General features: G+C 42.9%; 1 long non-coding RNA gene across 1 annotated transcript in view; it reads right to left on the bottom strand.

The window, feature by feature from the left end:
- Positions 1-500: 500 nt before the first annotated feature.
- Positions 501-26,627, bottom strand: part of LOC109303375 — a 31,864-nt gene continuing 5,737 nt past the window's right edge. The window contains exons 2-5 of the long non-coding RNA XR_002099078.1: positions 14,681-14,812; positions 8,720-8,754; positions 8,371-8,518; positions 501-742 (exon numbers count right to left, since the gene is read on the bottom strand). This is a non-coding gene — a long non-coding RNA (uncharacterized LOC109303375). The remainder of the gene's footprint in view (positions 743-8,370; positions 8,519-8,719; positions 8,755-14,680; positions 14,813-26,627) is intronic.

The following is a 26,627-nucleotide window of genomic DNA, read 5'->3' as shown; positions in this document are numbered from 1 at the left end:
TGTTGTGGTTGTTTTTGCTATTGAAAATGTTTTCCCAAACCTTATATTTTACCAAAACAGTATTCTGATAATGTTTTGACCAGTAACAACAGTGAGCTTTGAACTGGTGGTAGGATATAGTTTAATATAAAATGATTCTTTTTTCATTCTCACAGCTATTGCAGGATTATCAGAATTGGAATCATATTTAAAGAGCTAGTGTTAAAGTACAGTGATACACTCTAGTTCCCTATTTCTTTCTAAATCAGTAAGGCTAGCTTTTTGCCTGGTATGCCATAAATTAAAGTTCTTTGCCCTCCCTATACCATTCTGATCCCCTTCTCCAGCCTGATTTGCTGCTCTTTTTTCTACTCCCCATCCCACTTGTGGCAGGCATCCCACACACAGGTTGGCCACCTCTGTTCTAAACCCTCCCTTACAAAAGCAGTGAGAAGGGCTGGGCATTTCCCACAAAGATTCCTAAGTGCTAAATAGTATAAGAAATCTTTGTATACAGCCTCGCTTGTACAAAAATTATTTTATTATAATTTAAAATAAAAATATTTTTACATTTCTCCTTTAAATACATATTATACGCAAGGCAAATATGGTCAAAGAGTTACTTTATTAAGCAGTTGTGTGGAGAGGTCTTCAGCTGTTGAAGATTCTTCTGTCAGGGTCAAATTCCTCTGTCACCACAATGGTCTGTTGATTGAAGGGTGAAAAACCTACTTTTTCTGAACGCAGTATTTCCAAAAGCAGGCTGAAATGGAATAGAACAGACAGTTAATGTGCACGGTAATCTGTTTTACCCTGTGTTCTCCTTTGAAGTCAATGTAAAGGGAAGAAAAAGAAAAGTGCGTAACTGCAAGTGTTAGACAAATGTACTGAATATTTATAATTCATTGGCACTTTGCAACTCTCTGGAGTTTAATTTAAAAGCCTCCACAGCCTATTATAGGATGCCAAGGACAAAATGACCAATTAGCAACTACCAAGGTTAAGCTGACCTTCAAGGTTGCAGCCAGCACAGACTAGTCACAGCAAGCCAAAGTTTATCAGCCTTGCCAGAGTAAGTTAACCAATGGCTAACTACACAGTTGCAGGCACGGAGCTGCAGACCATCTTGCATTCAGCTGGCACTGCCATCCCCGGGTTCTTAGGGCAATCAGTACCTTGGCCTCCTTCAACAGCTGGAGAAGCTTACCCCTCATTAGGGGATGGGCTAGCTGCAAGCCGAGCCTATGAGCGGCAGGACTAAAACAGGAAAAATTACTGTAATTCTCAGGACAGCATGCTGTTCCCCACACCAGCAACCTGCTGCATGTGGAATACAAGTGGGATTTTCTAAAGCACTCAAACTCTGGACAAACCTGGTTCCCATAGAGGCAACCAGCAAAAGCACAGCATCCAGGGGCTGTGCCTTGGACAGGAACAGGACCTGGGCCAGCTGCAGCAGCTGAGCTAGTAGTGGCTGCCACTTATGCACCCACTCAAAATGGACACCTGGGGCTGGGGTCCCTGTCGCCTATGGCTCTTTACACTCCTTTCAAAAGGGCTTGTATGACATATTTCAATAGGAGCATAGTTACATCAACACAAAGACCAGTCACAAAATCATAAATATTTCCAGAGAAAACAAAACAAAAGAAACAATTTTCATTGCATTTGAATATTCCCATGATTTGTCTACTGCTTTAAGTCATGTGATCCATTTTTAAAATGTAAAAGTATTTGGTTTTTCTGTTTTCTCCACCCTTCTTTGTTTTCCTCTTCCCCAATGAAGGGGGGAAGGGGACAAGTTGAGAGAAGGAATAAGAAAAGGAATCTGTGAAAAACATTAGTGTTGAGTGAAAAATGAAATCCTCCTTCTCCCTCTCCACCCCCCCCAAAAAAAATTCTGTTTGAAAGACCATTCTCTATCTATGAATGTTTTATCTATGAAAATGTTTCAGGCAGCTTTATTCAGTTCTGAATACTTTGGAAGATCCTATTCTTCCTGATTAGTGGGCTGCTCAGCAGAGCGCTCCCTAAAGGCTGGATTCATAGCCTCGATTGAGTTCCAAAGAATGAATGAGTCAGGGGGTCTGATCCAAAGCCTAGTGAGCTATATGGAGAGAGTGGAAAATTCTTGCAGAGGATTAGCCCATACCCAAGAGATAAGGTAAAGGGAGCCTGGCGTTGAGAAGGGCAACATGGAATGCCTAATACAGGATTCTACTGTCATACGCTGCATCATAGTATCATAGAAAAATAGGGATGAAAAGGACCTCAGGAGTTCAACCCTCTGCTCAAGATTAGTCCTGTCTAAACCATCCTAGATAAGTGCTTGGCTAACCTGCTCTTCAAAACTTAAAACTCTGAAGTTTGCACTACTTCCCCCAGTGTTTAACCACCCTTATACAGAAAAAGGTTTGCTGGGCATGTCTACAAGAGATGTTTACTGCAGGGTTGACTAATTAACTGTGCAGTAACAATCTCAGTGTCTACACGTGCCCCTATTTGGGCACACAAAACTACTAAAACTCCACTGCAGGTTAGGACTTGTAAATGCAAGTCATACCCTACTATGGAGTTTTTTCATATGCAGTACCACACGTGTCAACGTTGACCCAGCTGGCTGGAGCACAAGAGTGCTTCAGTGCAGGAGCTGCCTGCTAGCTAGCCCCACACTGAAGCATCCTCGTGCCCCAGCCAGCCGCTCCACAGCATGTTGAGCTGGAGGGGGAGTAGTCCTGGGCTGGCAGGCTGACCCCTGGGGCCCTTTGTCAGCCGGGGCTGCTTTGATCCTGCTCAATGTGCTGTGGTCCATGTGCGCATGTAAACCATGTGCCTGGGAGCTTCCTGGGAGCAATAAACTGTGGAGCGATAAGGTCTGCACTTTATTGCTGTGCACTAATGCCACCTGTAGACATGCCTGCTTTGTTGTAGTTTAAAACTGCTACTTATGCTGTCTCCCCTGACTTCAGAGAACAGTCTATCATCCTCCTTATAATCACCCTTCAGGTAGTTGAAGACTTTTATCACATATACCCTTAAACTTCTTTCTACTAGACTAAATAATCCCAATTCTTTCAACTTTTTCTTAAAAATCATATTTTCTAGACCTCTAATAATATTTATTGTGCTCTATCAGACCCTTTACCATTTATCTATGTCTATACTGAAGTGTGGTGTCTGAAACTGGACAGAGTACCCCAGGTGAGGCCTCTCCCATGGTGAATTCAGTAGAATCACTTCCTTTGATTTGCAGGTGACACTCCTGCTAATACATCCCATTATGCTACTGGATTTTTTCTGCAACATAAGCACACTGCTGACTCATATACAGCTTGCAGTCTACTATAATTTCCAAGTCCTTGTCTGCAGTACTTCACCCTGGCCTATTATATCAATGCTTTGCACAATAATGTTAACACAGTAGATAAAAATCTAATGCATGACTCTGTGCTTTAAGGCACCTTATTACCTGACAGGAAGAAACTGCCTGGAAGATGATGCAGGCTTGTCTGCACAGAAAATATTTTGTGACATATTAACTTAAAGGTACAAATTTAAAGTGCTATGGTTGTACCTGTGGAACTGCCCATGGGTGCATCTACATATGCAATTAATGTGCCTGAATAAACTCTGGTGCAGTTCAGGTGCCAGAGTTTATTGCTTCTGGGCATTGAGATTGAATGTGCACCCACGACTACAGCATGTAGAGCTGGGGCAGCACAGCCCCAGCTGGCAGGACGCTGGGGAGTTAGCCTGCCAGCCTGGGGCTACTCCGACCCAGCTCAACATGTTGTGAAGGGGCTGGCTGGGACATGAGGGGGCTATAGTGTGGGGCTAGCTGGTTGGCAGCTCCCGTACTGTAGCACTCTCATGCTTCAGCCAGCCTGGTCAGCGTCTACACATGCGTTGCAGTGGAGTAAACTATTCCACTACAGGATAGTACTTGTATTTAGCAGTACTATCCAGCAGCAGAGTTAATTACTTTACTCTGGCCTAACAATGTCACATGTGCAGACACTAACTTTTTACTGCAGAGCTAATTAATCTACTACACAGTAAATGTCTTGTGTAGACATGCCCCATATCAACACTCTTATTCTGTTTATAAGAATGCCTCTTTCTGGTTTAGCTTATGTCACTATCAAGTGATTTAAGCTAAACTGGAAAACAAAAATATTTGTACAGTATGCTGTAAGTAGAGTGGCTATATAGGGAGGTATAAAAGTATAATGATATTCATGAGGAGATCCACAAATTTGAAAAAGGGGTAGAAGGGGATATAGCACCCCCTTCAGTATCTCCACCTCCCCTAAGTGTCTTCTAACTGAGATACTTAATCTTTCTGAAATTATTTTTGAATACTCAAGATTTTGAGCTGAAAATGTGCAAGCTTGTTAAATGAGACATGAGGATTAAATGAAGTAGGCAGCCACATTTAGGAGGGCACAAATTCGGGTAAGTGAATTATCAGAAGATTTATACTCAACTGTAGTGTTAGTGACTTTGTTCATTAAACCAGAATCTGATTAATGTGTACAAGACAGTAAGGTACAATAAGTTTACAAATCTCTGATCATGTTACAGTGGTGTAAATCAGGAGTAACTGCATTATCTTAAATTAGTTCTGATTTAATGTGACCCAGACTAGAATCTGGCTGACTATACAAGTCCAGCCGACAACAGATATGTGACTAATTCTAATATTAGAACTACCAGGAGTAGAGCGCAACACAGACCAGAGTTTCCATTCCAAAGAAAAACCAAATATTTCAAAATTTGTTTCTGTCCTGAATGTTTGCTGTCCAGCCACTGAGCCTAAGCCTCAGAGAAAGAGGATAAGAAAACCAGAACTACAGCTCCCGGAAGGCAGCCCCCAGAGGTGCAGTTTAATGTTGAGCTGGCTTGCAATAAAATCTGCTTGTTCCATTCAACAAGCCAAAGTGTTTTATTTTGATTTTCCTGACATAAAAATTGAGGATATTTGGCAAAACAGAGATTATCCAAGGGAAGATGTAAAATGAGAAAATCAATTTGACAGAAAATTCTCAACTAGCTTTAAACAACAGGGTGCTGGGCATTGAGGCAACATATTTGTTTTCTACCAATATGTATTAAGGCTTCCAATCCAATAACCAAATCCATGAATCAGACATTTCTGCTCATGTATTTCAAAGGTAAGGACATAAGGACAGATCTAACTACAAGATCAAGCCCTTAGCTAAGAGGTGTAAAAGTGCAGCCGGGTGCCCAGGGTAATTGCAATACTTGGGGGCAGTGGTGATTCCAGTTGTCTCTATGATACCCATGCAATCTTGTGCCTGCGGAGGCAGAGGTTTTTTTCTGCCCTCCCCTGATCCCCCAAGTTGGAGCCTAGGGGAGTTGCACCAGTTACCCTGCCTTAGCTACACTACTGCCTTGGTTATTCACAATTACATTCCTTTTCAAACTGATTTTAATTCTACCATTGCATTTGCAGCAGAAGGTAGAAAAAACTGGACATTTTCCCCTCAAAAATGTCAGTGAAATCTTGAGGCCTAATTTTCAAATTACCCTCAATCCATGCTCTAAAATAGTGAGTGCCATTTGCATGTTCAAAACGGTGGAGCTGTATAAGCAAACTGAGAAATCTGACTAACTGTTGGGAACAGGAAAATGCTGTTTGGTTGCCTAAATGCAAGTATTGTTCTGTGCAACAGTTCATTACTAATTCAGAAATTGCCTTTGAAAACACAGCCCAGCATGTGACCAGCCACATCAGTCCTTCTTCACACAGGGCACTTCTTCAGACTTGACCTCTGTCACAGTTATTCCTTTTAACAATGCCCCACCCCAATCCAATGCAAGGCTTTCACAAACCCTAGGAATAAGGAGAAGACTTGCCAGTCGTCAAAAGGATGTGTAATATATATGGGAGTATTATGGATTGATAACCTATGGTGACCTATTTTATAAGAAGTGTCTGTTTGGGTAGCAGAGTGCTTTCTAATAACTGTCTCACAGCTTTCATTTAAAGATCATCAAGAGACAATGCCAGAATCATTTACATTAATTGCTCTAACTTGTTCTCTTGGGCAGCACAAATACCACTTTGACTGGGGTGGGGTGCAGTCATGGTTCTCAGAGACTTGGTAAAGAACCCTGGAGGGCAAAGGGAAGGGAATGTGGTGTCAAAAGAGAGAGAACCAAACATGAGGTTCATGTCATGGCAGAACGCAGTGCATTGCATAGCTCCCCACGGTAGCTTGTCCAGCAGAAGCAGTATAGCCATGTTTGTGAGGTTCTTTACCCTGGCTAATTATAGCCTGCTTCTCAGAGAGGCTAGTAACTTCAGGAGTGACCACTCATACTGACACTGCTATACTGCCACCACTAGCTACCTCGGTCAGAGTACTAGGGCAGGGGTGCTCAACCCCCGGTCCATGGGCCAGATCCAACATCCAGTGCTGTGTTATCTTGCAGGGATCCTGGTTTCCTCCGAGTTTAAAAAATCCCCAATTTTTGGTTCAAAAAAGGAACTCCAAATCCACATTTTTCCATGATTGACATGAAACACCATTAGTGGTATTTCACTTGAATCATGCAAAAATGTGGATCTGGGGTTACTTTTTTTTAGCTGACTACTGGGGATTTTTTTGAATCGGAGAGAACCAGGATCCCTGAGCAGGGCCCCCCATGAGTCCATGAGGAGCCCTGCAGGCCATGGCCCTGAGTGCTAGGTCAGTCACACAGGGTGGTGTGGGACCTGATCCTGGAACACGGATGCAGTGCAAGGCTGCCAGAGCCCAATTCCTGCATGAGAGGCTGGACAGAGATGGCACAGGGCTCCCAGGGCTGACCCCTGCAAACAGGCCTGGGTGGGAGCTGCACCAGTCCTGCTTTACTTGGCCTTGGAGAGGCTGCAGCTGGAGTACTGCATCCAATTCTGGGCTCCACACTTTTTAAAAAGGACGTGGAGAAGCTTGAGAGAGTCCAGAGGAGAGCCATGTACATGATCAGAGGGCAAGAGAATAGGCCTTATGAATAGCGGCTGAGAGGCATGGGACTCTTCAGCCTGGAGAAGTGAAGGCTCGGGGTGACTTGGTGGCAGCCTATAAACATATAAGGGGTGTACATCAGGAACTGGGACAATGTCTGTTCAGCAGGGTTCCCCAAGGGAAGACAAGATCTAACAGTCATAAACTGCTGGAAGACCATTTTAGACTGGACACAAGGAAAAACTTCTTTTACTGTCTGAGTCTCTAGAGTCTGAAATAGACTCCTCCAGAAGAGGTGCAAGCACCTACACTGGATACCTTTAAGAAACGCTTGGATTTGACCCCAGCTGACTTCCTTTCCCTTGGGCAGGGTGCTGGACCTGATGATCTCGTGAGGTCCCTTCTAGCCTTAATGTCTATGAAATCTATGAACCATGATTGCACATTTTGGGGCTTTTTAAAGTTGTTTATTTTGTTGTTTTACTTTTAAAAGATTATCATATATTAAGGATATAAATCACTGTGTTGGGGTGTTGTGATGAGGGCTGGGCCTTCTTGGTTAAAGAGCCTTTACAATTCATGTGTTCCAATTATTAGCCTTTTATAGGTGGAGAGTTGGGGCATAGAGAGAATGAACCTACTGGCCACTGTTGTTAAGGCTTGCCAGTTTCCAAAGCTAGTGCATTACAAGGGAGCAAAGAGGCTAGCATTGCATCTACCTGTCTGTCACAGACCTCCTTAAATGACTAGACACCCATGTACAGGTGGATCAGCTAGAGACAACCCTCAGCCTGTGTTCAGAGTGTGCTTGAACTCATGCCTCCAGATCCATAGTGAGATGTCTTAATTGGTCTGCCACCGTGTCCCTAGGCAGAATGAGGACTGGCCCCAAATTATAGGAGAAACCTGTGGTGATACAGGCCATGTCTCTTGCATTTGGAGTTAGTGCACTACCAGTTGGATATCCTTCTTGAGAGAATATCTATGACGTGCATGTGGCTGGATTAGCTTTTTCACTTCAGGGTTACAAGTTCAAGTAAAGTTCAAGTCAGTAGAAAGTCACATTTACTAGCTAATGATTCTTCAGTGGCTTTTATAGAAAATGAATTTGGTGGTTTCAGCCCAGTTTCTGTGGCACCACTGGCCACATCACAGGAAAGTCTACCAGAAATGCTATTTGGCATAGATGGCAGAGAGCCCAAAGCCATAGACACTGAGCTTCTCTTTCACTTGTGGACCCCAGAATGGAAGTACATTACAGAGATGCACAGAACAGGGTGGTTATGACCTAGGCTGTACTTTTCTGTGGCTAGAGGGCATCTATCTCCTTTTACAAACACTGAAAGACATTTGCAGTGCTGTCTGCTATCAAAGCGACCTAGTAATGAGGCAGGCACTACACTGGAAAGAGTCTTACCTCTCTTCTTGGATTTCTTGGGTACCTGCGGTGCTGATTTCCTGAAGTTCTTTCCGTGTAAAGGATTTATTTCCAGGAGATCCTCACTCAGCTCAGCAGTGCCTTCTTGATGGAAAGGGGGATTAGACTGGCCTCCATTCAAACCCTCCTGATCAAAGCAAAACACATGAAGGATAATTTGCATAAATGTATTTCCTAGAAGTTAGGATCACTAGCCAGCTAGAGGGCCAGTGAAAAAAGTAGTCCACCGTGAGTTAACTTAGTTGTGTGATGAGGAAGAGAATTTTCAAATACTCGATGATGACTAGATCGAGAAATAAAAATCAAAACATACAGTTGCTGTTCTTACCGTTTTGACTGTCTTCCCAAACATCTTGGCATAAGCTGAAATGCAAAGAGAGAAAACATTTAGCAGCATTTCTTTTGGAAGATGGCATTCATGTTTGCTTTACCTCTTGCAGGTTTCAATGCAGCCTAGCATTTGACTAAACTCCTAGGAGATTTCCTTTTCAGGGGGCAAGAGGATGTAAATGGGCAAACTGCACTAGGAAAACTCAGTCCTGAAAGTACTTACTCAATTGAGGCGTTATTGGGTGCATTTGCTTAAATAAGGAACTGCAGAGTCTAGCCCCAGCAACACAAAGGTCTTGATCAAGTGTTTTGACTTGAAGTGTATGGCAAATATGATTTGAAAATGAAAGTGGAGGGTCAGAGAAGTGCCCAAGGTGACAAAAGGGTCTGAGTGTCAAAGGTGAGACTAGAATTCAGGAGTCCCTGGCTCCCAGTCCAGTGTTTACACTGGTAGACTACACTTTCCCATTGTTTAAATATATTTTAGGCATAGCTGTAAGTCTCAAGCTGGCAGTGTCAGAGCTGTTTCAGGCACTGAGATGGGAAAATGGTATAGACACCAGAATTTGTATTGGGAATGTCATTTGGCCTGAGCCCTTTGAGTTGGTTTCAGAAGTAATAGGGCGCGGAGAAGCAGTGTTTCAAACATGTCAAGAATCTTCCCCTTCCCTTTGAGTTTCTGCCTGGGGCTTTTCTCAGTATTATATTTCTGGTTTTACAGACTGTTTGAAAAAAGGACATTGGGCACTTATACACGTCCAGGATGTCTGCTCTGAAGCATGCTACTTAGTATGTGTTGGAGCAGGCTCAGTTTTAATCGATTTAATTAACACACTCCAGCAGCCTCTGTGTCACATCCATTCAGCATCCCTGCACTTCAGATGGCAGTGGGGGTGCTTGAACTAAAGCTCGCTGAGTCTAAAAACCTTGAACTGCTTTGCTAGACCTTGTATACTTAACTAAAAGAACGTTTTACCTCAAAGAGCTTACAATTAAAGAACAAGTACCCAAACTTACCAAACCAAAACCCAACTAGTTCAATGGTTTCCTTGTTACTGCAGTTAAATGGTAGCCAATGCAATACCTCTTATCCTCCTTTACAGGTAGAGGGACTATTTGTATTAGGTGCTGTACAAGTGTATAACAAAGATGCTGTATGCAGATCTTACCAGCTGTGCAGAAAATACAGAATGTCTTCCTCTGTGGCCTGGGGCATGATCCACTTCCTAGGACCATCTGGGCTTACATCATCTAGCAAATTCCCTGCTGCTGCATCGGCAGCAGCCTCAGTCCCCCCTGCCCTCATCTTGTGGCATATCATAGTTACTGAAGCATTGAGTTTTTTTTGTGTTACAGATTATAATGTCATTTTAAGTTATTAGAGGGGGTTGTGTGGCTGAGGGGGGGTGTAGGTGGGAACTGCAGAGCGAACATTTATGTGGGCCCCTTTGGATTTAATGTCTATGATATGTCTGCTTAAAAAGGCCTGGGATTAGAGGCCAGGACCCAGGTGGTCCCTTTCAAGCATGTCTTCCTAAGAGATGGACACAACAAACAGACAGGGGAGCACAAAAAAACCAAGCAGACACTGCTGGCATGATAAGCAATGGTCGGCACACAACCAAAAGCATTGCTATCTTATAGTTTCATAGTTTCTAGGGTTGGAAGGGACCTGAGCAGATCATCCAGTCCGACCCCCTGCCATCTGCTCTTTTTAGCCATAAAGGGTGTCTATACATGTGCTCCTGGGTGGAGGGGGGTGCTTTAAGTAGAGCGGCTCATTGAATTAGCTTTAGTTCAATCACCCTTGCTGCCATTTTAAAGTGTGGGATGCTGACTACATGTGACGCTGAGGGTGCTTTAATTAGAGGATCTTGGGGATCTTTGGCTGGGCCTCTGAGAAACTGTTATTAATTATTATGAACAAAACATTTAAAAATTCCTCCACATAGCCACAGCCAGAAGAGGTGGTATGAAAACCATGCTTCCCTAGGAAAGCCCCAGGAGCTTTGTTTGGTAGCCACATTCTCCCCAGGTGGTGGTGGGGTAAGCACAGGCAGGTAGGACTGCAAGTGCCTATCACAGTGCCTTGTGTACCCTAAATTGCCATTTCAAACCCTCGCACGCAACTACAAAGCACAAACCAGAAATACCAAGTACATCCTACAGTGTGACCTAGGTAAAAACAAGAAAGATGAGGATTCTGCATTGAAAAAACAGGGAAGTAACTGATTAATATGTACTCAGACGATCTCCAAAGGAGGACCATGTTCCACATTACAGAGAAAGGCAAAGCCCCCAACAGTCTTTGCCAAGGGGAAAATTTCCTTCCTGATTCCAGATCTCATGATCAGTTTGGCTCTGAAGAGAAGAGCAAGCTCATTAAGCCAAGAATCTATCAATTTTTTTAATACTATCAGAAACATCAGCATACCTCCCTCAAAAGCCTGCATCCTTAGCTATGGCCAGTGTCCCACTGCTTCAGGGGAAGGTAACTTTCCTCCACCCTCCACCTGAAGCCAGTAGTATTTATGAGGGGAAAAATAAATTCTCCTTGTCCCAACCAAAAAAATCAGATTCTGAGTCTTCTTTGCTTTTTACAAGTGGCCAGAAGGCACCTGGGAACCTCCCTAACATAAGGGAACTATCAACTGATATAGAGCTGCCTTAGTCAGCCCATGTACCATTCTCCACCCTTTGCTTTGCCATAGAGGACATAGTCGCAATAGGGCATGGTAGGCAGGGAAGGCCTGTGGCCCACTGCACAGTCTCAAAACACCTGTAGTTAACTGGTAAAGCTCAGAGGAGCCCCTCAACTAGCCTGAACTGTAACAGTGACCATAGCTGTACAGATGCATCCTGGAAATTAGAGGCCCAGAATTACCTCTGACAAAATCTGATGCATTGAGAATCTCAGACAAATCAATGCACACTTACAGAACTATGACATATGACATACAAACAGAAATAATTATGGAAAGATATTTTTCCCCATAAGCCTGCATGACGACATTCCTAGATTCAGATAGAAACATCTCCTCGTGATAAATAAATCTAGCAAGAAACAAGCCATGCCAACTTATATCTGCATTATTCTTGTATCTGCAGTATATTATACTTCAGTTGACTGGAGTGTCTCCTAAACACCTGAAGACATGTTACAAGACTTAGGTCTGGCTGAGGCCTCTATGCTAATGATTCTCTGGTGCTCTGACCTCTCAGAGGTTCAAGCTAACAAGGCTGCAAATGTCTCTTTTATTTGGTTTGGCATTTAGCTGGAGGGGTCGGTTGCCTAGACCTTATACCATTTATGGATAAATAGCAGTTATTGCTGCTTCCCATGCCAGTCCCTTCATGTAATGATTTAGAATAGTGCTTAGTGTACAACAGGTTCACATTCTTCCTTTAAATGCATCCAGTATCTCAGCAATAGGGTTAACTGCAACCCTTCAGATAAATCCTGATGGCTGGTTTCATTTGCACACTTTCAGTTCCTGATTAATTTAGTTAAAGTTGGCTCCCTGTTATTATGTATCTCGTGTTTCGTGAAGAAGTTTTATTGCAGGACCATGAACAAATATTTGACCTAAACCCTATATATTTGTGATTTAAATGGAACTTGTGTTTTACCTCTAGACCTGACACTTTGCTCTATGTGACACTTTAGGAGGCAGTCATAAAAAGTTAATCTTTTTAAACCAATTTTAAGAAGGAAAATAGCCTGGCTCTTACTAACACTAAAGCCACTTTATGTCTCACTGGCAGCATAAAGTGAGCATAAACATTATTTGCTGTCATTTGAAGGTCTCGTCATATGACTTGAGTGGTTTAAAATGGACATGGGTATATGAGAATCAGGCCCTATAATTATAAATTCTTGAAACTTGACAGTTATATGTAAGTATATACTTAAGGGCAGGATTTGAAAAATCATCTCTGGGGGGAAAATGTCAATGGTCATATGAAAAGTAATAACTCTTCACTTTTGTTTTAAAGGACCTTTAAGTATGTGTGTGCGTGTGTGTGTGTGTGTGTGTGTGTGTGTGTGTGTGTGTGTGTGTGTGTGTGTTTAAAATTTCACCCTCAATAAATTATTATCTCTGAATGTGTCTAAGCTTGATCAGGCTTTTCAGATAGTCTCTCAATCTTATTCAACACTTGAGCCATATTGGGCATGTCTACATGTGAAGATTTACTGTGCAGTAACTGAAATTACTGTGCAGTAGAAGCGCGCGCTTACATGTGCACACCTGTACTGTGCAGTAAACATGGTGACTTATACTGACTTGAGTGTAAATTTGATACCTGCATCATGCAGATAACAAATGTATGCCTGATTAGTTACTGAGCAGTAATGCACAGTAGCCTTGCAGCACAGTAACACTGTGTGTGTGGACTGACTTGGGACTAACTTTAGTCCCAAGTCAATCCACGCACAGCGTTAATGTGCTTTAATGCCTACACATGTAGACACCAGCCTATTCCCACTTACTGCTCAGTAAATTTAAGCTGGTGTAAATGCACGTGTAGACATGCCCACTGAATATTTGAATAATATTTAATACTTGAATTATAGCCTAAACTAAATGGAAAAAAATATGTGGTACTAAGAATAACAAATATTGTGCTCATGAAAAGCTAGAATTCTTTTCCTTTTGAACTGCTGGCAAGGGCATAGTGTTTGTGGTATTTTTTTTCTACTTGCATATCCCACCATTTTAGCATAACATCCCACAGCAAACCAATCTCAGCAAGGTTTTAAAGACTTTGCATTCTTGTAGGCTCTTCCATCACAAAACTCCAAAGTCTTTATCAGCATAGCCCTTTTTCAACTAGGTAACTATCATTGTCCCCATTTTAAAGATGGAGAAGCAGAGTCACAAAAAAATTATGTGTAAATAATATAACATATTACACTCACAATACTAAAGCTTCCCTCATCCTTTCCCTTTCACTTCTACTTCCTAAAAAATACAGATAAACAATTCTCCCCAGAACTAACAAAACAATTAACCCAGCAACTCAAATCACTCTACCCTATGCAGAACTTTTATCCTTTAAAGAAGAAGACACCCAAGGATCCATGAAGTCAGTACCAGTATCAATTTTACATGGAAAGTGTGCAAATATTGAGGTGAGAGGTGACAGCTTTCAACCTTAAAACAGATAATTCACCTGACCTCCAGCCATGAGCCTTAGCCACTATGCCAACTACTTTTTTCAACAGGATTATTATCTAAGGGTAGACATAAAATAAATCAGTTATTTGATGCACTCCTTGTACCCAGGAGATCCAGGTTGCAAGGATATGAGAGCTGGCAAAAAAAAAGGTGATTTGCAAGGCTCTACAAAACCTAAACCAGCTCCAGTTTTGTTCTTTTCTAGATGGTAATTCTAGTTTTGAAATATATTGTGCTGTAACTATATTGAAAAGGATGTAATAGGCTGCTATCCATTATTTATCTATTTATTCTGCAGGCAGGAAACTTTCATTTTGTAAAGTGTTTCCCATATTTTATACTATTCCCAGTATTCTTATTAAATTAATGGCTTATTTTTACACTCACTGCCTTTCAAGTGCAGCATAGGAGATATAAGAAGCAGATAATGTAATGAAAATGCCTCTGGGAGCTGTATTTGTCAACTGGCCATATCCAGAAGGGTCCAAAATGGTTCAATGGTTATATATAAATATATTTCAAATACCTACATGAAAGCAAATTGAACACCTGTATACTGAGAGTAGAGAAGAGGGAGAATTGTCACAAGAAAAAAGCATCTCAGTTCAAGGAGTTGTAATTTTGTATCTACCATTTAATTGCTAGTAAGCAATTCAGAAAACTTTTGTACCTAACATCTCTTTTTCAAGCACACTGTAATTATGTCCCACACTCAGGAAAAGCCACTTATAACCTATCTAAGAAAAACTTTCTGAACCAAATTATATATTCACTATTACCTTTGAGTCCAGTGATTTTGGGGTTTAATCTTGGATTGGCACTTTTCTGTGCCTCGTCAAATGCTGATAACAATGTCAGGATCTTCCCTGTCTGATCAGCAGCAGGGCTGTCCAAAGCTGTCCTCCTTTTGTCTTGTTTCAGGAAAAAAAAGAAGAATTTTAAGGAAAAAAGAGGTTATTGGCTCTTTTAATGACTTGTGTGAAAGAGCAAGCTTTTCAAACATACATAAAAACAGGCCAATATCTATTTTTTTGGCTGAGAGTGGTTCATATACAGATGCTTTATCCTGTATTAGTTAATCTTGCCTCACATTCCTATCATTGTAGGCCAAGAAAAGCATTGCATTTACTAAAACTACAACTTTGAAATAGAGGTTTAGGACAACTTGCTCTTCATGAATCAATTCAGTGATACAATGGGACAGAATGCATGCAGCTGTGATTATATACATAATGCGTTAAAAGGAACATGGTGCATTTGATGGACCGCATATTCACCGGATGTATATTGGCTAACTCTATTATCATTAGTGGAGCTATTGCAGTTCATACCATCTGAAGATTTAACCTGTTACCTTACCTTTCATTACAGTCAGAGTACAACAAATGATCTGATCATTCTGTAAATTAAATCACTGCAATTTTATTTTGTTCAATTATATCAAAACTTCACATAGTGATACTATTTCACGGAGGCATTGTGTGATCTAACATTGTAGTACTGCACTGAGACACAACTTACCTTCCAGAAGCTGCAGTTTTTCAGGCACTACTGGAGAAGCAGATGCCTGAAAAGCAGCAGAAACAGCAGCAGCAGCGATAAGAATACTGGTGAATACGCTAGTTTCCATTGTAGCTAACTGGGATCTTTTGGATTTCTAAATCTGACTGCGAGCGCTTTACTACAAAGCTTGTCAAGACTCCTTCCTCCACGTTCTCTCTCTGGTTGATTGAGGCATCCCAGCTCCCCACTTTTAAACCCCTGTGTCTCCTCATTATCTAGAGGACAAATTCACAATCAAATTCCGCTTTACTAACATGCATTTTGACATTTGGCGATGTGTCTCTTTCTATTTTCTGTGGTTTGCTTTGTGCCATTCTGGTAATAGAACCTCCAACGTCAGAACTCTATTCTTTTCCTAAGCAAACACATTAACTTTGTGTTATCACTGCTTGAACAGGAGAATCTCCCAAACGTGTCTGCAAACTTTGGAATGGAGTAAAGGCTTCAGCTAATCGGCAGCACAGGAAATATCCCTAGGTTTTACTTGTTGCTTTTTTGCAACTTAACAAGGACGCTAATTAAAAAGCAAAGATTTCAAACATCCCAGTGACGCCAGCAGTCGACATAGCAAACATCCAAGGAACAGAATAAATAGCTAAGCCACAAAAGTAAGCCACGCACTACTGTGGATGAAATAAAAGTATGAGGTAGAGACAAAGTCATCCCTGAAGTGGCAGTGAATCTCCAAGCAGTTGGCGTGTTAATATTCTACCTGCCAAGCCAAAAACTTGGCTCAACTTGAGTGTTCTGATAGTTGAGAGATTTCCACGGACAAGTCTCGTATGTTCAGTCATAGCAGTGCCAGAAACAAATTTTGTTGATGCAGAAAGAGGATTTCCTCCTACCAGCTCAATGACCTTCACACTGAATTCTGTACAGTGAATAAAAAGAACTTCATATGCATATTTATTTGCTTTCTGATGGCACCTCCTACCTTCCATCTTATCAGAGCAGCTCACATACCTTTTTGCATTTACTCTCCCACACTCTCTGAGGTAGGGAAGCAAGGCTTACTCCCATTATACAGATAGGAAAATTGAGGCATGGAAGTTAAATAACCCCACAGATACACAGAGGCATGCCCCCATGAGTATGCATATGCAGGTGTGTACATTTCCTACAGGACAAATAGCAGCAGCACATATACAAGGGCATATCAATATGCACGAGCATATCCAGTGGCATAGCAGCAGTGCATGTGCAAGGGTATATCCAGGGACACATATTTATGCTGTTCCTATCTGTCCCTGGATATGCCCTAGCTAGTACCTGTGCTCCAGCGTGCAGCAAAGGGACCTGGGTGGGATAGGGGAGGCTGGGGCCAGTATCTGTGCTAGCCCCAGCAGCTTTACATGGGGTCCTGGGGGCCCCCCAAAAAAGCAGCAGTGCAGAACCAGCCATTTGGAGCCTGGCCAGCAGCCAGAGAATGGCTCTGGCTGCCCATGTTCCAGTTTCTGGCAGTGCATGCTGCTGCCACATGCACCACGCTGCCTATTTTAGGGGCAGGTATTTTTTTGACCCCGGGATCTCTGGCAAATTGCTCTCAGCACCTACACATGCACTACTACACAGTAGCTGCTGTTAATCTAGTACCTGTATTTCTTGGTTCTAGCAGATGTCATGTTAACCTAATTTACTGCATAGTAAATCCTGTGCACATGTAGATGGTGAAGATTTACTGTGCATTAGATTAGTCTAATGTGTAGTAAAGCATCTCATGGAAATGCACCCACAGTCTGCCCTGTTCTTTTGATTCAAGTAGAGCCTAGAATGCAAAAGGCTGGCAGATTGCTGTGGTAGCTTGTATGTGGAAAGAATTCGGAGGTGCTTTTGAAGTGCCTCAGCCTTTTATTTTTTATTTTTACCTTTTACTTACTTGAACACATAAAAAGATCATTGCTTTAATATAGAGGACTTAATGGTGAGGAATAGGGCCTGGGTATTTGAGACTGCTGGTGTTTCAGCACATGAACAGCAACATTGTTGGAACTTTCTAAGGAAAATGCTATCTCGGGTGTATTGTTCTGTGACTCCTACTAACAGTAATCTCAGTCAGGACCTAGCTGTTACATCACTTAGTTATTTGACCTGGCAGTACTTCATGTACAAGTCCTCTGGTGAGGGAATGGAATCTGCTCACCTCCTTTTAGATGGGCTGTCTTTGCCAGGACTAATGAGTAAAACAGCAGCAGCAGCAGGCATGCATTTTGGTCCCAGGTGGAACACACTAGTCAATATACTCAGGGAATTGACTTGTGCGCTATGAACAAACTATTTTTATTCTCTCACTTTTCAGGAGAGAACATTAAACTAATTCTCTTGGTGTCCTTAGTGGCTCATGTAAATGCTTCTTTATGATCAGTCAAAAGGTGCGTGAGTCAAAGAACCAAGTCTGCAGCACAACTTTATCATGTAATCTGGTGAAGCATGAAATTATATGATATCGAGAGAAGTAGTTAGCTATGTCAGTCTGTTATGTTGTATGTGGTAATCTCACACAGGACTGTCAACTCCATTTCAAGTGTCTATTAAAAAAAGGGAGGGGGTGAAAGGAGACCACTGGGGGTCTGAAAATATATCCCTCTCCTTGCCACAGACTTTCCGTATGACTTTGGACATGACCCCTCCTTTTTCTACACTTCAGTTTCTCTTTTGTAAATTGGGCATAATTTGACTCTTCTACCCCACAGGAGTGTTGTGAGGAAAACTAGGTGAAAGATCATATAATGACCAAGAACAACAGTAATGAGGAAGACAGAAAGACCTAAGGAAGTGATTCTCAACCAGGGCACTGTGGCTCCCTGGGGTGCCTTGTAACCTTTTTTTGAATGACACAGGGTGCCCCTAGGGTTAGTGCCTGTAGGTGTGCAAACATGATTCACACAACAAATTCAGAGCTTTAAAACAGGAATTCACAGGGTCAAAGCCATTGACCTGTTGTGGGCTTATGGAGCTCTTTGCATGGTGGCTGCAGCTTTCAGCCCCAGAGCCCTGCCGCTAGCCTGACTGGTTCTGGGGCCCATCACAGCCTGCCATGTGTCATGGTGAAAAAGAAATTTTCTTCATGACCACTGGGGACCCACCTCCCAGCTCACATCCATCTCTAAATCCACACCGAGCCTTCAACTCATCACCTTTTAGCTAGGAGCTCAGCCTGCAAACACCTAAGCCAGAAAACAGAGCCAGCACCTGACCCTTCCCCACCTCCCTGACTGACCCACCACCATACTCACATACATAAGTAAGCACCCCTCACAAGAAAGCAAGCAAGCAAAGCCTTGAGGGATGGTCCTGTGCACTGCCAGAAGAGACCACAGTAGAAGAATTGCTGTTTTTTTGTAGACAAAAAATGAGTGAAAACTAAGATGCTGCATTGTCTGAAGGGTTTTTTGGGTCTAAAAAAAAGTTGAGAAATGTTGACCTAAGGTTTTGAACAAATGTACACCTTAGTGGAGAAGGAGCTTCAGTGGGTTAAACTGAGTCAAACTTTGACCCTTGGACTAATTACAGACAGTCAAAAAGCCTGAGGCTGAATCAATTCAGTCTTTGCAAATTAGTCGAAACTGCAGAGATTAAATTGATAAGCAAGTGAACATATATTCACTTTTGATTCCAGAAATTCATCGATTGTAAGGGGCCGGAAGGGACCTTGGAAGGTCTAGCTCCCTGCCCCAAGCAGGAAAGATAACTGGGGGTCAAGTGACCCCAGCAAGGTGACTGTCTAGTCTCCTGTTGAAGATTTCCAGGGTAGGTGATCTCACCACCTCTGGAGGGAGCTTATTCCACAGTCCAGACACTCTGACTGTGAAGAAGTTTTTCATAATGTTAAGCCTGAATTGATCTTCCAGGAGTTTGTGGCCATTACTCCTAGTTTTCCTCTCAGATGCCCTGTTGAACAGTTGCTCACCGTGCCCTTGATGTACTCCCCTAGTGTAGCAGTAAGCTGCTACCAGGTCCCCTCTCAGCTGCCTTTTCTTCAGGCTGAAGAGTCCCAGATCCCTCAGCCTTTTCTCAAAAGGCAAGCTATACGAGACTCTAATCATGTGGGTGGCTCTTCTTTGGACTCTCTCAAGCTTGTCCATGTTCTTGTCAAAGTGTGGTGCCCAGAACCGGACACAGTACTCCAGCTGCAGTTTCACCAGTGTTGAGTAGAGTGGAAGAATCACCTCCCTGGTTTTTCTGGAGGTACATTGGTTGATGCACACCAGAGTCTAATTTGCTCTACTGGCTACAGCATCACACTGCCGGGTCATATTCATACTGTGATCTATTATTACCCCCAGGTCCCTTTCATTCGTCGTCCTAGTCAGTTTTGTGCCACCAAGCCTGTAGGTGTGTTGGGGGTTGCTCGTCCGAGGTGGAGCACATTATATTTCTCCACGTTGAACTTCATCAGATTCTGATCCACCCAACTTGCTAGCCTATCTAGGTCTGCCTGTAACTGTAGCTTATCTTCAAGCATGACCATGCTTCCCAATAACTTGGTGTTGTCTGTGAACTTGGCCAGTGAGATCTTCACCCCCAAATCCAAATTGTTAATAAAGATGTTGAAAAGTACTGGACTGAGTACCAACCCCTGCGGGACACCACTGCCTACTTCTCACCACGATAACACAGATCTGTTCACTATGACTCTCTAGGTTCAATCCTGCAGCCAGTTCCTCACCCACCTGACTGTCTTGGAGTTAAGCCCACAATCTTTCAATTTTCTTGTGAGGACATCGTGGGATACTAGATCAAAGGCCTTTTGGAAGTCTAGGTTTACAATGTCAACCTGCTTTCTTGTGGTGAGTTACCTGGTCATAGAAGGAGATGAGGTTGGTAAGACAAGACCTGCCCACGATGAAGCCATGCTGACTGTCATTCAGAACCTTACCTTCTGCAAGCTTATTGCAGATAGACTCCTTGATGAACTTTTCTAGGCTTTTTGCTAGGATAGAAGTTAGGCTGATTGGCTTATAGTTACTTGGGTCCTCCCTCCTGCCCTTCTTGTGGATGGGCACAACACTGGCCCTCTTCCAGTCCTCAGGGCCTTCTCCAGAGCGCCACGAGTTGTGGAAGAGTTTCGCCAGGGGTTCTACAATGACTTTGGCCAGCTCCTTCAGCACTCTCAGATGAAGATCATCTGGTCCCACTGACTTGTATATGTCTAATTTTCTAATTGGTCATATACCAATTCTATGGCAATTGCAGGAAGGCGATTATTCCTACCATGCTTATCCTCTACTCTACCTGGCCTGGTTTTCCCCATGGTCCAGTGAAAGACTGAGTCAAAGTAGTCATTCAGGAGTTCTGCTTTCTCCTGGGTGCCAGGAACCAGCTCTCCTGAGTTGTTGAGCAGTGGCCCCACACTCCCTTTTGTTTTCCTCCTGTTCCCTATGTACCTAAAGAAGGACTTTTTGTTGTCTTTGATTCCCATTGCTAATCTAAGTTTGGTCACCGCTTTAGCCTGTCTTATTTGTTCCCTGCAAATGTGGGTCTTTGTGGAATAGTCCTCCTTGGGGCCCTGAGCTTCCATTGCTTATAAGCCTCTTTCTTCTTTCTTAAGAGGACCATGATTTCTCTGTTTAGCCAAGAGGGCTTCCCCTCTTGTTATCTTTTCTCTGCATGGGAATGGACTTCCTTTGTACTTCAAGGATCATGTCCTTAAGAAACAACTGCTCTTCATGCACACCTTTTGCCTTTGGTCCCTGGTCCCACAGCACTTGCTCTACTAATGACCTAAGCTTGTTCAGATTTGCGTTTTTGAAGTCCAAGACTTCAATCCTGCTATTCAATTTGTCTGCCTTATGTTGCACAGTAAACATGATGGTTTCATGGTCACTGTCACCCAGACTTCCCTCTATATTTAAGTTGGTCGCCAGGTTATCTCCTTTGACCAAGTCTAGCAGAGCATCATCTCTGGCTGGCCCACGCACCTCTCGAGTCAGGAACAGCTCCTCAACACAGGTCAGGAAGGATTGTGATGCAACCACATGCCTGCAGTAGCCCAGGCCAGAAGCTGGGGTGTGCTAGAACATGTCTTCCTGCTCAACTAGAGCAGACAGCTTGGCCAAGACTAACCCACCCACCCTGCAAGGGGGTTATATGGGAGAGATGCAAAGCCACTGGGATGCTGGGGTACCATGAGTTAACTTTAATCTGGAGGAGATCTGGGACAGAAGTTCAATAAACCAATTTAACCTAAGTCAGTTAAGTCTAATACTGCATCCGTTCAGGTTTATTTTAAACTGGTTCTGGCAATTTTGAAAGCAGTTTATTGAACTTCTGTTGTGTTACAGATTTGAACCAGTTTTTGGTTACTTATACTGGTTTACATGCAACTTCTGTTCCTAGCCTTGCTGAACAGGGTTAAAGTTGGAGTGTGTTTGTAATGCGGCTATTGCTACAGGCTCATGCATGTGTGACAGTTGCAGTCTAACAGCTACTGCCCTCAGTTAGCTCCCTCTCCCCTTTTAAAGCCGCTACATGTGTATCTTTGTGCATCCCCTAAAATAGGTAGAAAAATAATTTCATAAGTTATAGGTATTTAATTGGTAGCCATTTATTTTTTTTACAAGAAAAACAGGTGATCTCCTATGAAGAAGTAGAGTTAAAAACTCCATGTGTTTTATAATGAAAGTCTTAAATGACTTCTTTCTGAAGGCCTTAATCTTGCAAACACATATGTGCACACTGCTAAGTACAAATCACCACATAGAAGCCAGTAGGCCTGCTCATACACAGAGCACTGAGGATCTGCATAAAATGTGTGGAGGTCTGAGCCAAGGATATTTGGCCAGAGTCTGAAGAGCCAGTGCAAACTGGTAATACATACCTAATGGGTTGTACAAAATCTCCCAGAGCCTGCTGAGCTCTTCAAGGATTTCTCCCAGTCATAACACTCTCACTCTCTCAGGGATGAGATGGGCAGCTTGAATGTAGCTGGAGCTGCAGTGGTGACAGCCCCTGGAGGAAAGAGCTAATTCTTCTACCTTCCCTAGATACTGCAATGAGACTTGCTTGGATTTGGGGCCTGAGGTGCATGCTGATGGCATGCACTGCTGCTGGAACTGAGGTTGATATTTCTTGCCCTGCTAGTGATCTCTGCAAAGAGGCATTTCCATCTGGCTACATTTCTTCACTGCTGACTCTGCTGGCACTGGAGGAAGGACTGGGTGGTACCAGCTATGTTAGAGTAGAAGAAATGCTGGATTGTATTTATGTAGGCATTTGGCTGTTGTGTTATACAAGTGATGTCAAAGGGCCTAGAATCTGGTGTGGGGGCAGGAATACTTTTTATAAAAATTCAAAGTATCCTTCTACTAGTAAGAAACAGTAAAGTTTCAGCTGAGACATAATTAAATTGGCACTTGAATAAAACATGCTGTTAATTGTTATATCTAAATAACTCCGCAGCATATAAGAAAGACATGACAGTTCCAAGTAGCTGATTCTGAAAAGTCAACTATGATTCAAAACCTAGGCCAATGGGATAAGGCATGTGGTAAATTTTTGCGAACATGCTGCCTCAGTTGTGGTATGTATCCGGTGCCCTGGCTCACCAGGGTACAAAGCCTCATAGAATGCCCTGAAAAAGCAGCACAACTCCTACTTCACCGACGACAAGCAGAATATGGGTGCCAGTAGTTGTTTTCCATGCTTTCAGGTCCCAGGTTTGTCTGTTATACATGATCCTTCACCTCCTTGCTTGTCATTTTGTTGAGGATAGATAGTTCAGACTCTGTGACCACGTTGGGTTGAGTGGGCTCCTGCTTTGTCTAATGGAAGAACTTTGAGATTGTCCTGGTTCTGCCAGACAACATGAACAAACTTGGAGGATACAGGGTAACAGCAGAAAAACAATCCAGCTGCCAATCAATTGGGACTAAGAAGCATTTGTGTCTCAGTAGCATTTGTAAGAGTTTGTGTTTGTTCAAGCTGGGACATGATATCAGCGCACTGAAGTCAACAGGAAGGGACAAATACATCAGACAGGGGCTTGTCTGCAATGGTCAACTCCAGATTGATAAAGGACACCACCAAAAGGAATCAGGTCATCATTAGAAAGACTGAAAGAGTGGCTTTACCTATGGAGTTGTGATCCAAACCCGACACCCCCAAAGGTCCCTCTGGTTCAGATCTGGGAATCTGATTCCAACTTCACTGAGGAAATGAAGGGCTAATTGGACAGAAACTTGGAGTTTCTGAGGAGTGGCCACAGCAAAGTCACAGGTCATGTTGTCCTGATATAAATACATCAAAGCTTAAGTAGCGCTGATCCAGAACTTCTGACCATGCATTGAAGTGCTAAGGTCAGTTTCTCAAGGTACATTTAAACTACACAGACATTCATAACAAAAGCCCAGATCCACCACTCAGCAAATGGTTAAAATTAAAACAACAACAACCTAAGTCAGTCAAACTAACTTGACATCCCGGCTTAGCAAGTGAGCCCTGTCATCATGTCTAAAGGCAGTGCGTTCAGTTAATTAGAAACACACCATAATTAGCACTAAAGGTCACTCTTGTGCAGAGGGCCTGTGGAGAGGTCAAGGAGTGACCAGACAGGGACACTAAATTACTTGCTCACACCTTGAGTTGGCCTTTTCAAGTCAGCGCTGAGGTGAATGGGCATGGGAGCTGCCACTGCTATTGTCAGCCTGTGTTTTATTCTACAGATACACGAAGGTTGTTCCTCACCAGCACCAGCAAACCTGCATCTTTCACAGGTGTTGAAATGCTCTTTAAAATGAGACTTCCCTGAGGGAAATAAATACAGGCTGGACTGGAACTCCTGCCAGGCCATAAGAAATAAAGGTTATCATTGAAGGAAGATGTTAAATATTATTTTGTTTAAAAATATTTTGATATTTAAATGAAATATTGTTTCAGGAAGCTAGAGAAGCTCAAGTGTGGAACGTGCTGGACTACCAAATGATTTATTTCCATTTAGATGAAGTGGTGAAACAATCCCAGATATAGACACTGGCTGGGATGTTCCAAGAAACCTAAGGGATTTGGGCCTCCAGGAAGTGCTGTCCATCCAGATCTCTGAGGCTAGAGTAGGATCTGGTCGGTAAAGGCCCAACAGGCCAGCCCAGCCCAGCCTTTACATGAAATAGGTCACAAATCCATCCTCAGGTTGTTTCGCCTTCGTTTAGCTACTCCACTACGCCGGGCAGAATTTTATTACATTACAGTTATATTACAAAGCCTGTTTTGTGTTTTTTTTCCTTGTAGAAGTTAGTTCAGTGCTTGTAGAAGAGAGTGGATTGACACAATTTGGACAGCAAAGGTTTCCATTTCTACCCAGAGCAGGTACTGTATTAGCAAAGCTGACTTCCCCAGCCTGGCCCGAGCAAAAAGAAAGTTGTGATTTCTATGTCTAGCGTAGACAAGACAAGTGAACACATGAAAGCTGGTCCTAATGAGATAACTGGCAGTTCCAGCAGATGCCAAAGGCCAAATGTAAAGAAAAAAACTGAATTACTTCTTAATTTCAAAATGGTCTCTAGGGCCATTTCTACACTGCCTCCCTGCCCAGCTCATGGCTCGGGCTGAGAAACAAGCCCTTCTCCCACTGCCAATCTGATTCTGCTCTATGCAAACATATGTAGTAACCCTTGATTTTTAAAGCAGCCCATCTCTTCTCAGTTACGTTCCCCTGGGTTCAGATTTTCCTTTTTTCAACCTTCCTATAATTTTCTAATCTGAGGACTAAAAGGCTGTTTCATTGCACTCTGTTCTACACGTGCTTTAATTTCAGCCCAATCATATTGCAATACTTAAATAATCCACACAGGGGCACTACATCACAGCTGGCCACCTGCTCGTCTGCAGCTTGTAGATAAAAAGGAAATGGGAAAAGAGGTGTAGAGGGAGAGACAAGATCACTGGCAGAGACTTTCAGTAATGCAGGGTGTTTTGCCCCATGTTTTCCATTTGCTTTAATGGAAGATGGCTAAATCCCTTGGTGCTGCTTTGACAGTCTCAGCTGATGCCATTAGATGCACCAGATTGAAACGTGTTTGCAAGCAAGGTCACTGAACTTGCTTTTCTCTCCTAGCAGTGGGAGAAGCACGGTGCTAGGTTTACAGAGCTCTCACTAAAACAGTACATCATCTCCCTCACTAATGCTGCATCACAGTCCTCAGTGGAGGCCTGTGAGCTATCACTGGGCCTGTAGTGTACATGGGTCCCGAAGGGTCTTTTTCGCTCTCAGGCCTCTATGTCATATATGGGACTACCACTGAAAAACCTGCCCCAACCCACCCTGCCCTCCCACAAAATCTCAGTACCAAAGCAGTGTAGCTGGCTGAGTGCAGGCCAAGAAGTATATCTTGGATGGAGGATGGGAGAGGGGGGTTAGATCACTTGCTTAGAGAAAGTCTAGGTTGGTTTATACTGCTTCGTCTCTGGGACTTGAGGTGTTCTGAGTGGGGATGGGTATATGTGTTTTAGGCCCCAGACCCAGGCATGGCACAGAGCCCATGAAGTTAGCCCTTGGTTGCAGTATGTTCCTCAGGGCTGGCACAGATTACTACTTCATACAGGGACCTTATCAACATAAATTCAGAGCAATAGCTTGGTGTGACCCTCAGAAATCTCTCTTAAGCTCACAGATGACACGCAAACTTTGCAAATATTTCCCTCTCCCTTTTTTTGATTTACCAGCATACCAAACAGCATTCAGATTCCCAGCAAATAACTGAGCCCTGTTTGAGACGCTGAGTTTCAGGCACAGTTAGATTTAATGGATGATAATTACTTATATTTGTTTTATTTCAGTTTGTATTGTTTTGCTGGTGCACAAATGTTTCATCTACCAGTGGCTGATGATAAAGCTTTTAAAAGCGTAGCATAAGGATTATTCTTCATATTTTACATGTGCCCAGCACCTTTTACCCTGATATTATTGCAAAATGCTATCTACTCTGAACACAGAGAAAGTCAGTGGAATGTAGCTCCTACTCTGGGTAGGGCCTTAAGACGAAGATCTATCAGGTACAGGGGGCTGTTTATGAGGAAGAGACAAGATCTCAGACAATACATTGACCATTAACTAGATCAGGGGTTGTCAGAAGAAACAATAAGTAGAAGAAAGAAGAACATTGTTTCAAGAGGCCTGTGCTACTCCACTGTGTTCAGTCTGGGTACTTAAGAAGGCCCTAGGCGGTACAC

The sequence above is a fragment of the Gavialis gangeticus genome, unplaced genomic scaffold, assembly GCF_001723915.1.
Source record: "Gavialis gangeticus isolate Ggan-Ray unplaced genomic scaffold, GavGan_comp1, whole genome shotgun sequence".
Taxonomy (NCBI): domain Eukaryota; kingdom Metazoa; phylum Chordata; order Crocodylia; family Gavialidae; genus Gavialis; species Gavialis gangeticus.
The sequence above is the reverse complement of the archived record's forward strand: the minus strand, read 5'-3'. Positions and strand labels throughout refer to the sequence as shown.